This window comes from Lipotes vexillifer, unplaced genomic scaffold (genome assembly GCF_000442215.2).
Source record: "Lipotes vexillifer unplaced genomic scaffold, Lipotes_vexillifer_v1.1 scaffold76, whole genome shotgun sequence".
Classification (NCBI taxonomy): domain Eukaryota; kingdom Metazoa; phylum Chordata; class Mammalia; order Artiodactyla; family Lipotidae; genus Lipotes; species Lipotes vexillifer.
In genome coordinates this window covers 3,302,867-3,315,028 of record NW_006773751.1, presented here as the reverse complement: position 1 = coordinate 3,315,028, position 12,162 = coordinate 3,302,867, and positions in this window count along the sequence as shown.

The window sequence follows — 12,162 nt, the reverse complement described above, 5'->3', positions numbered from 1 at the left end:
TCCAGGGAAGCCCTATAATGTGAGTTTAGAGCCCAAGATGGGTTTATCATATGAACACCTCTAGAAAGGATAGGTGTGTCGATTAAATGCTGCCCAAGTAAGTTTGTCTGAATTCCCTTTCTAGGCAAGATGGGCCCTGATCAGTGTCCAAGAGCCTGACCTGGACATGGGCAGGCAAGGCTAGACTAGAGGTTGGTGAAGCAGAGAACTGGAAGGCATCTAGAACAAGGTAAACATGGCATTGACCTGATGGTTCTGGGCAGCAATTTGAAAACAAGGTAAAGAAAATGGAGACACTATGATTGTTCAGGTCCTACAACCTCTGGCTAGAACCAAACATTTAAATTAATGTTGGTGGTTTAGAAAAGTGCTTAGAAATTAACATTATAATGCATAACAGATAACATTACATAAACAACCTGAGAGAAACACTTTTCAAAGTTTTTTTTTAACTTTTATAATATTATTTAATCTTTAGAATAAAGATATGAGGAAGACAGCGTGAATATTGTCATCCTAGTTTTAAAGTAAAAGAAACTGGATACAGAAAGGAAGGTTAAGTTGTTTATTGTGGTTTACTGGAAAATGATGACTAATGCCTAGTTCACCATGCTCCCAACATGACATTATTTATACCAGGATAAATATTGAGAAATAATAATAAATAAAAGATCAGTTGTTAATAAGAAGACTTGAAAATAGTCTACACATCATACTTCTTATTTTACCCAGGAAATGGTTGGGGACAAGAAATAGAAAACTACTCACACTAGCTTCAGAAACAGACATGGCAGACAAACGTCATGACATAAAAGGAAGCAAGGCCAGTGGGCTTGGAACTGGGAAGTCAGGAATCATCTCTTATGTGGCTGTCCCTGCTGTCATCATTCTTGTAGTCCTCTACAGAGACTGGCTTGCTTTTCCTGCTTCCTTGTGTCTTTTCTGCTATGCACTGAGTGCTGCATAACCTTGCAGTTTGGCTCCCAAGACCAACTGACTGCTTCTCAGTGACCTTATTACAAATTCTGGGAGAAGTGGAATGGTTTAGCTTGCTCTGGTGGTCAAGGGAGGAACAGGTACTGGTTCATAGTCACTTAAGGCCCCTATCCTAGCACAGGCTCTGGGTGATGGCAGAAGTGTGGGTAAAGAGGTAGACACACAACAAATATGAAAAATATCTTATATGCTATCAGTATTGTCCTATCATTAAAAACCAGAAACCAAAAAATAAATTAAATTTTAAAAAATTTTAATAAGATAAATTACATCGAAAAAAACCCAGAGAGGACAATATACCTAGTCATTTTTATAATAGTCATTGATTATAATAAAATGTCAGATTCAAGAGGATTGTTTACTATAGTACAGGGTCCAATTTGGGGCATTTCAACCAAAAAATACTAAGGCTTTAGGTTTGATTGGAAATTAAGACCTTTTAAGTAATGATAAATGGAGGCACTAACTCAGTAGGTTAAAATAATTTTTAAGAAATAGGTATAAAATTTAAAAGACACGGAAAGGTACACAATGGAAATTTAGTCTCCCATGCACCAGTACCCTCAGCCACCAGTACCCCTTTTCAGAGGTAATCACCATTATTATTTCTGAGGTATCTTACCAGAAATGTATTCTCTGTATATAAGCACACGGTTCCACATCTTGCTTTATTTCAGTATACTTTAGAAATTATTCCATATAAGTATAACTTGAGTGACCTTATTTTTTTTAATGGCTGTATTCTATTGTAGGGGTGTAACATAATTTTTTAACCAGTTTCCAATTGATGACATTTAGTAGGTTTCCAGACTTCTGTTATTACTGTCCTTGTATATAGCTCTTTTTTTTTTTTTATTTTTAAAATATTTATTTATTTATTTATTTTTGGCTGTGTTGGGTCTTCGTTACTGTGATACAGCTTTCTCTAGTTGCGGCGAGCGGGGGCCACTCTTCTTAGCGGTGTGCGGGCCTCTCACTGTCGCGGCCTCTCGTTGCAGAGCACAGGCTCCAAGCGCGCAGGCTCAGTAGTTGTAGCTCATGGGCCTAGTTGCTCCGCGGCATTTGGGATCTTCCCAGACCAGGGCTCGAACCTGTGTCCCCTGCACTGGCAGGCAGATTCTCAACCACTGCACCACCAGGGAAGCCCTATAGCTCTTTTTGTATACAAGTGAATTTATCTGCAGGATAAAATTTCTAGAAATGGAATATCTGGGTTAAAGGGAATTATATTTCTGATTTTGAAAGAAATTGCCAAACTGCCCTCTGCAGAAATTTTACCAATTTCCTTCTAATCAGCAATTCATAACAACATCGGTTTGCTCAAACTTATAGGTGAGTGTAGAGTTATGATATGCTTAGGTCTAGAGTCTTTTACTTGCTGGGGAATTTCCTCAATTTTATCTTCCAACCTACTGTTGACATCTTTATATTGGCTATTACATTTTTAATTCATAAGAGCTTTTTTTCTGTTCTTTGATTGTAACTTTTTTGTATTAGTCTTAATAAATGCAATATTGTGTCTTGCTGTAAGGTACTGATTGAACTTTTTAAAAATTTCCCCTTGCTTTGTATTTTCTTTTTTTGTTTTTTGGTTTCATTTTTTGTTTGTGGTTTGTTGTTTGTTTGTTTTTAGAGGTAGGGGCAGCTCTGCGTTAGAGACTTTTCTAAGATGTTTGGCCATCCTTGACTGATTGTTCATATGTAAAGTTCAGATACCTTTCCTCAATATCTTTGATTTAATATTCTATAGAACAAAAGTCCATTCTCCCTTTGGGGTGGGGGAGGGATGGTAGCTTGAGGGGGAACAGGGGCTGTGTGTCCAATTGTTCCTTTTAGTACTTTTGTCCAATTCTATTTTTAGAGGCACTTTCATCCCACTTTTCTCCATACCCACTGTCTCCAATTCCTAAACTTGCAGAGTTCTGCTGTGCAAATCAGCTGGCTTCTTTTGACCTTTCTCCTCTGCAGGCAGTTAATTTCATTTTTCTCCACTTAATTAAATCTATTTGTCCTTTATTTTTTTCATCTTCCCAAAATTTTTATTCATTATCCTCTCCTCTTCCATTCTTTTCATGCTTTATTATAATTTTAGGTGAATTTTGGGAGGTAGAAGATATGAACATGTATATTCAGTTCACCAAGTTTAGAAGGTAGTCAATAAATTTGTTTTTAATCTATCAGAAACCCTGCTTTTCTTGTAGTTATATTGTAAAATTAATAATGTTGTTAAGAAAGAAAAGTACTGAAACATAAGTACATCTTTGTAAGTATTTATGTTTAGATATAACTCAGCCCCAAAACCCATTAGTTTTAAAGTGGTTTTATTTTAGTTTCAGTGTGTGTGCTGGTATTGTTTATATTATAGTAGATATCAGTAAATTTATTTATTTATTTTTTTAACATCTTTATTGGGGTATAATTGCTTTACAATGGTGTGTTAGTTTCTGCTTTATAACAGTGAGTCAGTTAAGATATCAGTAAATTTAAAACAATTTTTGGAAAAGTGACTAACATATTAGGCTGTTTTTAATAAAGTCATGTTTTCCAACTGTAGTTACAGTTTAAAAGTCTATCTGTAACTAATTTTGCCACCATTTATTTATACTTTCTCATGTCAAATACTCTTAAATAACAACCACTATGTTATAGATATAGTGGCTTTTAAAGACAAGTATAATTGCCAGTTCAACAATGAGTTTCAAATCTGTGTATGCTGGGTTAAGTCGTAATGAAGAAAGTCTCTCTGGCTAAGTGAAGTCTATTAAATACAGTAAGAATTACGTAAAATTTATTGGTTGATCTAACAGAGGTATTATTAAATGCTTATGTTACTAATTTTCAGAAGGAGTAAGAATATTTCTTTCTGGAATGTGAAACCACAGATAGAATTGCATCTCTCCAGGGAAAGGGTCTCAGTGGTTATACAGTAAGCTTTTCCCATCTGTAATGTGATAACCAACTTTATTACTACACTACTATGGCAGAAAATTATCTCCTATAATATATTTTTTAATACATTTGGCTGGACAAAATGGGGAATTGGATCTAATGCCTTTTTTTTCCATTTAACTTTCCCCATTATTCTAAAAGCATTTAGATTTTTGAAAGCAGTTTTACTCTGGAACTCTTGAATAAGCTTCTATAACCAAACTGCATTCTAGAAAATACTATTTTAAAATTAAACATGTATTGGGTATCTCATGTCAAATTGTTCATTGTTAGCATAAAGTATATTATATTCAATAAATATTTTCCAAGCTTCTTTTATGTACATGACATTGTGCTGTTAATTGACAAGAATATATAAGAAGCACAGTTTTCTAGGGAGGCAATACAGCATGGAGATTGTGAGTCAGACTGCCTGGATTTGTCTCCCAGCTTTGTCATTGCCTAGCAGCATGACCTTAGGCAAATCACTGAGCTTCTCTAAGCCTCATTTTCAAAAATATGGTAAAAATACCTGCCTTTCAGGGTTGTCCTGAGAACAAAATGAGGTGATATAGACATTTAATGTGTTGTCTGTATTGTAAATGCTCAATAAACATGAATCCAGAGATAGAGAGAGAGAGATTGAAAGACAGATTGAGAGAGAAATTGTATGGTGCTCTCCAGGAGCTTACAGTCCATTTGGGGATACAAGAAACACACACTTGGTAAAACTGTATGTCATCATATAGTAAATTTCCAAAGTGAGAGAGTGATACCATGATAACCTCAGCAGGGGTTGGAGAAGGGAGATGTCAGTGTGAAATGTCAGACAAGAGGGACATGGAAAAGTTGCACTGGAATGAAACGAATGGAAGTATATTTGGTGCTTAAGAGGAGAAATAAGTGTTTGCTTATTGAATGACTAAATCAAAGAATGGCCTGGCTAGTGTGTGGAGTGGTGATAAGGTGAATTAGCACGGTGGACTGAGGTTATAGAAGTCCCTGGATGCCGCCTTAGTAAACCATAAGGAACTGGGGATTTTTCAACTGGGAGGTGAGTAAGGGTAGAGAAGACCTGTGACATAATGAAAATAGTGGTGTAGGAGGAGATGTGTAAAACTGCAAAAAATTTATAAGGCTAAGGAGTAAATGGAAAGACGGAGACGAGTTAACATTAAAGGAAGGAAGAGAGTTAACATTGATTCTAAAGCCTGGTAAAGAGAAGAAATGATGTGAACGGTGACTGAATAAAGAAAAGTTTTCAGGTTAAAAAGAAAGTTCTTTTATTGCTGTCCTTGCTTTTATAAAAGCTATACATGCTTCTGGTTAAAAAAAAAAAAAATGACAAGACCAAACAATAGAAATATATAAAGTATATAAAGTAGAAAAATGAAAGTCCCCTCCTCCTCCCCCAATTCCGTTCTCCTGGCATAACCATTGTGATAGTTTGTTTGCATAGCTCTCCAGGCTGATTTCTGTGTATGCACCAACTTAAAAGGAAATGGGAGACTGGTATACACAGTTCTCTTCAACTTGTTTGGGTTCTTTTCCATATTGGTACATATAGAGCTATGTTTTCATGTATGCAAGGAAACATTATAATTGTATTTACCCACTGCTGTACTGATGGATATTAAGTATTCCGATTTTTGCTATTATAAACAATACTTAAGAGCAGTCCTGTATATTTCTTTGAATGTCATCACAGTATTTTTGTAGGACGAGTATCTATGTGTGAAGTTGCTGGGTCAAAGGGTACGTACATTAAAAATTTTCTTTGCTTTTGGCAAATTGTCCACCAAAGAGATATGCTCATTTACACTCTCGCCATCAGTGTTTGACAGAGTCTGTTGTCCACATTCTGGCTAAACCTGAATATTATAAACCTTATTAACTGGCCAATCTATTAGGCAAAACATACCTTGTTTTAACGTGTCTTTCTCTGATTATCAGTTAAGGGTAGATGTATTTTCATAGATTTTATTTTTATTTTTTCTCCTGTGGTGATTTCAGTTTTGACCTTGTAGAGGTTGAACTGATGATAAGTGTCCTCATCTAGATGCCATAGAGGCAATTAGACATGTGGTACTGAAGTCTGGGTAAGTTTCACCAGTGCAGCAGTGATAGTTGAAACAGTAAGGTCGTAAAAATTCCCTGTATAATCATAAAAAGAAGGGAATACAAGGCCCTTAGGAAACAGCATTAGCAAAGAGGAAAAGAGAAAGTGCTAGAAACTGAGCAATAAGCTCAGGTAGAAAGAAAGCTCAGCAGTTGTTGAGATAGAAATAGAACCAAGATTTTGCTCTGACATGCTAACTGGTTAAAGAATTTTGGGTAAGTCTTGAATCTCTGAGCCACAGTTTCCTCATTTCTAAAATAAAAACGTTGGATAAGATGTCCCTTTCACTATAAAATTCATTGTTTCTATAATTTTAACCCAAGAGATGAGACGATTTCATGGGAGTAGTCAACAATTTTAGAAAGCATGAAGGATTTGGAAGTGAGGTGGTCATTTAAAATAATTAGGATGTTACAGTCTATGGATGGCTTACTTCTGTTGCTTTTTTTGACATTCTAACTTTTTTTAAAAAAAGCTTTTTATTTGGAAATAATTTCAGATTTATAGAAAAGTTACAAGGAATACCCAAACACGGTTTACCCAGAGTCACCTATTGTTAACATTTTATCTCTTTTGTTTTCTCTCCTCTCTCTCTCTCTCTCTCTCCCTATATGTGTGTGTGTGTGTGTGTGTATTTCCACACACACACGTGTGTGTATATATATTTCCCCCCCCAACCTTACATACATCCTAGTCCTTTACTCCTAAATACTGCAGTATTTAGGGACATAATCACAGTACAGTTATGAAATTCAGTGATGAATTTCAGTGATTTTACCTTTTTTTTTTTTTTTTCTGCGGTATGCGGGCCTCTCACTGTTTTGGCCTCTCCCGCTGCGGAGCACAGGCTCCGGACGCGCAGGCCCAGCGGCCATGGCTCACGGGCCCAGCCGCTCAGCGGCATGTGGGATCCTCCCAGACCGGGGCACGAACCTGTGTCCCCTGCACCGGCAGGCGGACCCTCAACCACTGTGCCACCAGGGAAGCCCGAGTTTCAATGATTTTAACGTTGATACAATACTTTAATCAATCTATCATCTGTTTTCCAATTAGTCTAATTATGTGCTTTATAGAATTTTTCCCCTCCAGTAAAGGATCCGATCTAGTATCTCATGTTGCATAACGTTGTCATGGCTCTTTAGCTGGGATATTTTCACAACTTTTGTCTTTGGTGGCATTGACATCTTGAAGAATACAGCCCCCACCCCCCCCCCCTTAAAAAAACGACAACAGAAAGTTCCTCATTTGGGATTTATCTGATAGTTCCTCATTATATTCCTCATTAGATTTCCTCATTTCCTCATTAGATGCTGTGTCCTCTGGGAATTGCATCTTGAGGCAAACAATGTCCATCTGTCCCTCATTCGTGATGTTAATTTTGATTACCTGGTCAAGGTTTTGTTCAACTTCTGCAGTGTATAATTACTGTTTTTCCTTCCTTGCAACTAATAGGATGTCTATAGGAAAAATTCTAAGATGATGCAAATATCCTGTTCCTCATCAAAATTTCTCCCTACAGTTGGCATCCATTGATGGTTCTTGTCTTACCCAAACTTTGCTACTATGGTTGCAAAATGATGATTGCCCAACTCCAGTACTCCCTCCACATTTACCTGTTGGCATTCAACATGCTAGCATAAGCGAGAGCACTTCCTTCTTCTCTATTTATTTAATCTATTTATTACTGTTATGGATTTATGAACTCCTGTTGCTGTTTTCTAATTCTAACCTTAATTTGAATGCAGGGTATATGAGTATAAGGAAACTACTGTGATGACCATCACTGACAAAGATTCTCACCTTCCATTAAGTGTCTAGAACAATGCCTAGAATTTTTATAAAGGAAGTAGAATGCGATAATAATTTACTTATCTGGTAAACTCAATTTTCAAAATATAGAGGAAAATACGAAAGTAGGCAAATGGATTCTATACTAAGTAAATGCCCCAAAGTATCAGAGTTGTTTTAGCATTTTCTGAGGTTCTTTACTCCTACTTTATACATGTACTTTTAAAATATTGGTTATTTGGCTAGCATGTTAAGACAGTTCAAAGGGAGGTGTGAGTGTGCACACAATCAGTGCTGTAGCAGCAGTGCAAGAAGGGACAGCAGGGGGATCAGTCATTAGTACCGTCCAGATCAATTAGACTCAAATGAGTGCAGGAACATAGTAGGCCATGATTATTTATTGTAGAGTGAAGGGTACTAGGTACTTCTAAGCTTCTGGGGACATCTTGGTATTACAGCTTTTGTATTTAAGACACCTCTGGGTCATTAGGTATAGGTTAAGCTACACCACGTTTTTGTTTTTGTTTTTGTTTTTGCTATACGCGGGCCTCTCACTGTTGTGGCCTCTCCCGTTGCAGAGCACAGGCTCCGGAGGCATGGGCCCATAGGCCATGGCTCATGGGCCCAGCCGCTCTGCGGCATGTGGGATCTTCCCAGATCGGGGCACGAACCCATGTCGCCTGCATCGGCAGGTGGACTCTCAACCACTGCGCCACCAGGGAAGCCTCTACACCACGTTTTATTAGTTTAAGGCAGAGAAACAAGTGATATTTCAGAAAAAACATCAATACAAGTGGTTTAAATGAAGCTATTACTAGCGCTTGCAGATGAAAACCTCAGTTATCTAAAATATCTAATTGTGTTCAATCCCTCACTGCCCCCTTTCCTTACACTGCCATATAAATGAGGCATTACTGAAATTGTCCTTAAAGTTAATATTGAAAATTATTAGTTCATGCAAACATTTATTTATACACTAGCTGGTCTCCCCAAGAGTTGTTCCAGAGAAACATTAATCTTAAGTAAATACATCCCTGCTGATCCACACCCTGCATAGAGTTGCCCTTGTGAGAGATAGCTCAGTCGTAAAATAAGGCCTTATGCCTTTTGAAATTTGTTGCTCATATTTGAACGGACTGGTGATTATCTTTGTTCTTCGTATCTTAGTATCTGTGGCATGTCTCCCTCGATTTGGGAATTGTGGCAGGCTCTCCTAGTAACTTGGTGTCAGTTTTCTGGAGAATGTCTGTCTATCCCTTCAAAGACCCCTGTGCATTTGAATTTTGGATATGCTACTTTGCCTATATTTTCAATCAGATTATCACAAACACAACAGCTTTTTTCAATATGTCCAGCCAATATATATATTTGAAAAAAAGATTCCAGCCCAGAGAAATAATAGACATATGTTATTACTGAAATTCTGTTGGTTGCAATAGAATTACGTGTTACGGAAATAATCTTTCTTGTGACACCAGTTCGATTTTGTTTTGACAGCTGTAATGAGATGAGTTGTTTGTTGATTCGTTTTTTTTGCAGGGGTGGTCTCTTGTCTTTGAAACGGCTTGTTCTACATCTAAATGAGTTCCTTGGCTTATCCCTTGGAAATATATTAATGGACAGTAATAAAACTGTTACATAATGGTGATTCTTCTGAAACTACTTTTAAGCATATTGAATTCTTATTGATTTCTATTTTATATAATGGCATTTCTATTTTATACATTAGTACTTTTTGTTATACTAACACTGCATATTTCTTGTCTTTGGCAAAAGCAAATGGAAAACATAAAGCAACTCAGAGAATTTAACAGTGATAAAAGATGCTCTGGTGAAGAAAATTTGCTGCTCGTACTCCTTGGGTGTAAGAAGTCATTGTTTTCATTTACATATCAGTGAATCAGAAGGGACACTGACTTTCTAAAATAATTTCTAACCTATGGCAAAAAAAAAAAGACATTGAGAATGAACTTTTTTCTGTATTTTTACACACAAATTCTTAACCTTAACCAAGTTCAGAAATTTGAACTTAACATAACTCTAAAGGTTAATAAAAATACTATTTTACAAGTTATTAACATGAGAAATTCAGTATGTATAGGAATTTAGTATCTCCATGGCCTAGCTTCATGAGTCACATGGCTTTTTCTCTTCAGAGTCCAAATGAAAACTTCACTGCTCTTACAGTAAACTGTGAAAATTATTGGCAGATGTAGGAACACAGGCTCATTTGTTTTTATGAAACCCTAGTTCAAGTTTAAAGTAGTTGCAAGACATTTATACAAAATAGAATTCCCTGTTGTTCCTCAGTTTTCCCATTTTTTTTAAAGCAGTGATAATGGGATATATATACATATATGCTTATAAATATATACATATATAATTGTTGTATGTATTACTGTCGGCACATAGCCATCTACCTTTTCCTTAATCTCTTTTTTTTTGGCACTTCTTTTTTTTTGAATTTTATTTTTATACAGCAGGTTCTTATTAGTTATCTATTTTATACAAATTAGTGTATACATGTCAATCCCAATCTCCCAATTCATCCCACCCCCCACTGCTTTCCCCCCTTGGTGTCCATATGTTTGTTCTCTGCATCTGTGTCTCTATTTCTGCCTTACTAACACTTAAAAAAGATTAAACATTTACCCAACTGGAAGGATTTTTCCTCCAATTGCTAATTCTCTTTGCCTGTTGTTCCTTTGGAACTTGAAGCAATTAACATCTAGGGGAAAACTTCTTGTATGCATCATACATTTCTCCCCTTTTCACAAGTAGTCTGTTTTCCTTCTTTTTTGTCCCTTGGTCTACTCTCATTTGAAAGTTTTTTGGGGTTTTTTGTTTTGTTTTGTTTTTTTGCGGTACGTGGGCCTTTCACTATTGTGGCCTCTCCCATTGCAGAGCACAGGCTCCGGACGCGCAGGCTCAGCGGCCATGGCTCACAGGCCTAGCCGCTCCGCGGCATGTGGGATGTTCCCGGACCGGGGCACGAACCCGTGTCCCCTGCATCAGCAGGCGGACTCTCAACCACTGCGCCACCAGGGAAGCCCTTTTGTTTTGTTTCGGTTTTGGTTTCTCTGCTTCTAGTGAGTTCATCATGATTCTTTTTAAGACTTTCTTTAAAAGTAAATGAAATAAAAATGAAGAACCATGAACTTAACCTATCGTTTTTTTTCTGTTGCTTTTGTTTTTTAACCTACTTTTGGGTGTGGGGTGGGGGAGAGGGGGCTTTAAAGAAGTAACTCTATTTGAGAGAAAGGGGTTGAAGGGCATTCAAGCCTCCCTAACTAGAGTGAAGGGCTATGACACAAGGCAGTCAAAGCAGGAAATAATTAGCATTCTTCAATATCACGATTAATCCATTCTGTTTAGTGGTTATTAAAGAGAGGAAAGAAACCAAATGAGAACAATTTTGGCTCTTTCATGTTTTATGCACAATGCTGGTACACAGTATTCCTTCCACATTCTACTGCATATTGCCTAGAGAAAGAGCTGCAGATCATCCAATAATCATCCATTTCTAAATGGTCTAATGATAGCATATACAAAGGTGGCTCACTTAAAACCTTCCATTTATAGTCACACTGCATCAAATGGTGCTAATTCTAAGTAGGCCACCGCATACAGTGCACCCTCCGAAACAACACCCTTTCACTGTTTAACCAAATCCATTCCTTTTTCATTCACAGGGAAAGATTTAATATTTCAGAATCTTGTTCTTGCATTCAACGTGAAAAGACTGCTCACCTGGAACTCATCAATCTGAGACCCAAGGGATGCCAAATTTCTGTCATTTGCTCATTAAGCCAAGGGCATCACACAAAGGCCTACTTCTAACGCCTCTTGAATCTTAATGTGTGAGAGTATTGATCACTATAATTTATGATCCTACGGCAGTGGGGTGACTCTTCACATTTGGAACCCCCTCACTTGTGCGCAGCGACTTCTAAAAACACGGCTGGCGCGGGCAGGATATTTGATCTGGAGCCCAAGTGCTTCCAGACTTTGTTCTCTGGCCTTAAAGACGAGGTGCCTGCGCTGAAGGAGACGGCCACCACAGGGGATTTCACCGTGGAGGGCCGGATGCAGGGAACGGATGGCGGGGCTGCTGCGGGGGCCCCACCTGTCCGTCCGCCAACCCTTCCCGCCCCCTCGTTTGGCCGGTAGCGGCCCCTCCTTTGGGCGGGCACCCAGCACAGGGACTGCGGCCGTTGGCGCGCGCCGCGGCCGCGGGCCCCCTGCAGCAGTTGGCCTCCGCACAGCAGAAGAGCCGCTAGCTGGGCGCGCGCCGGGAAGACCCCGCCGGCCGCGGCGCTCGGGGCCCGCGC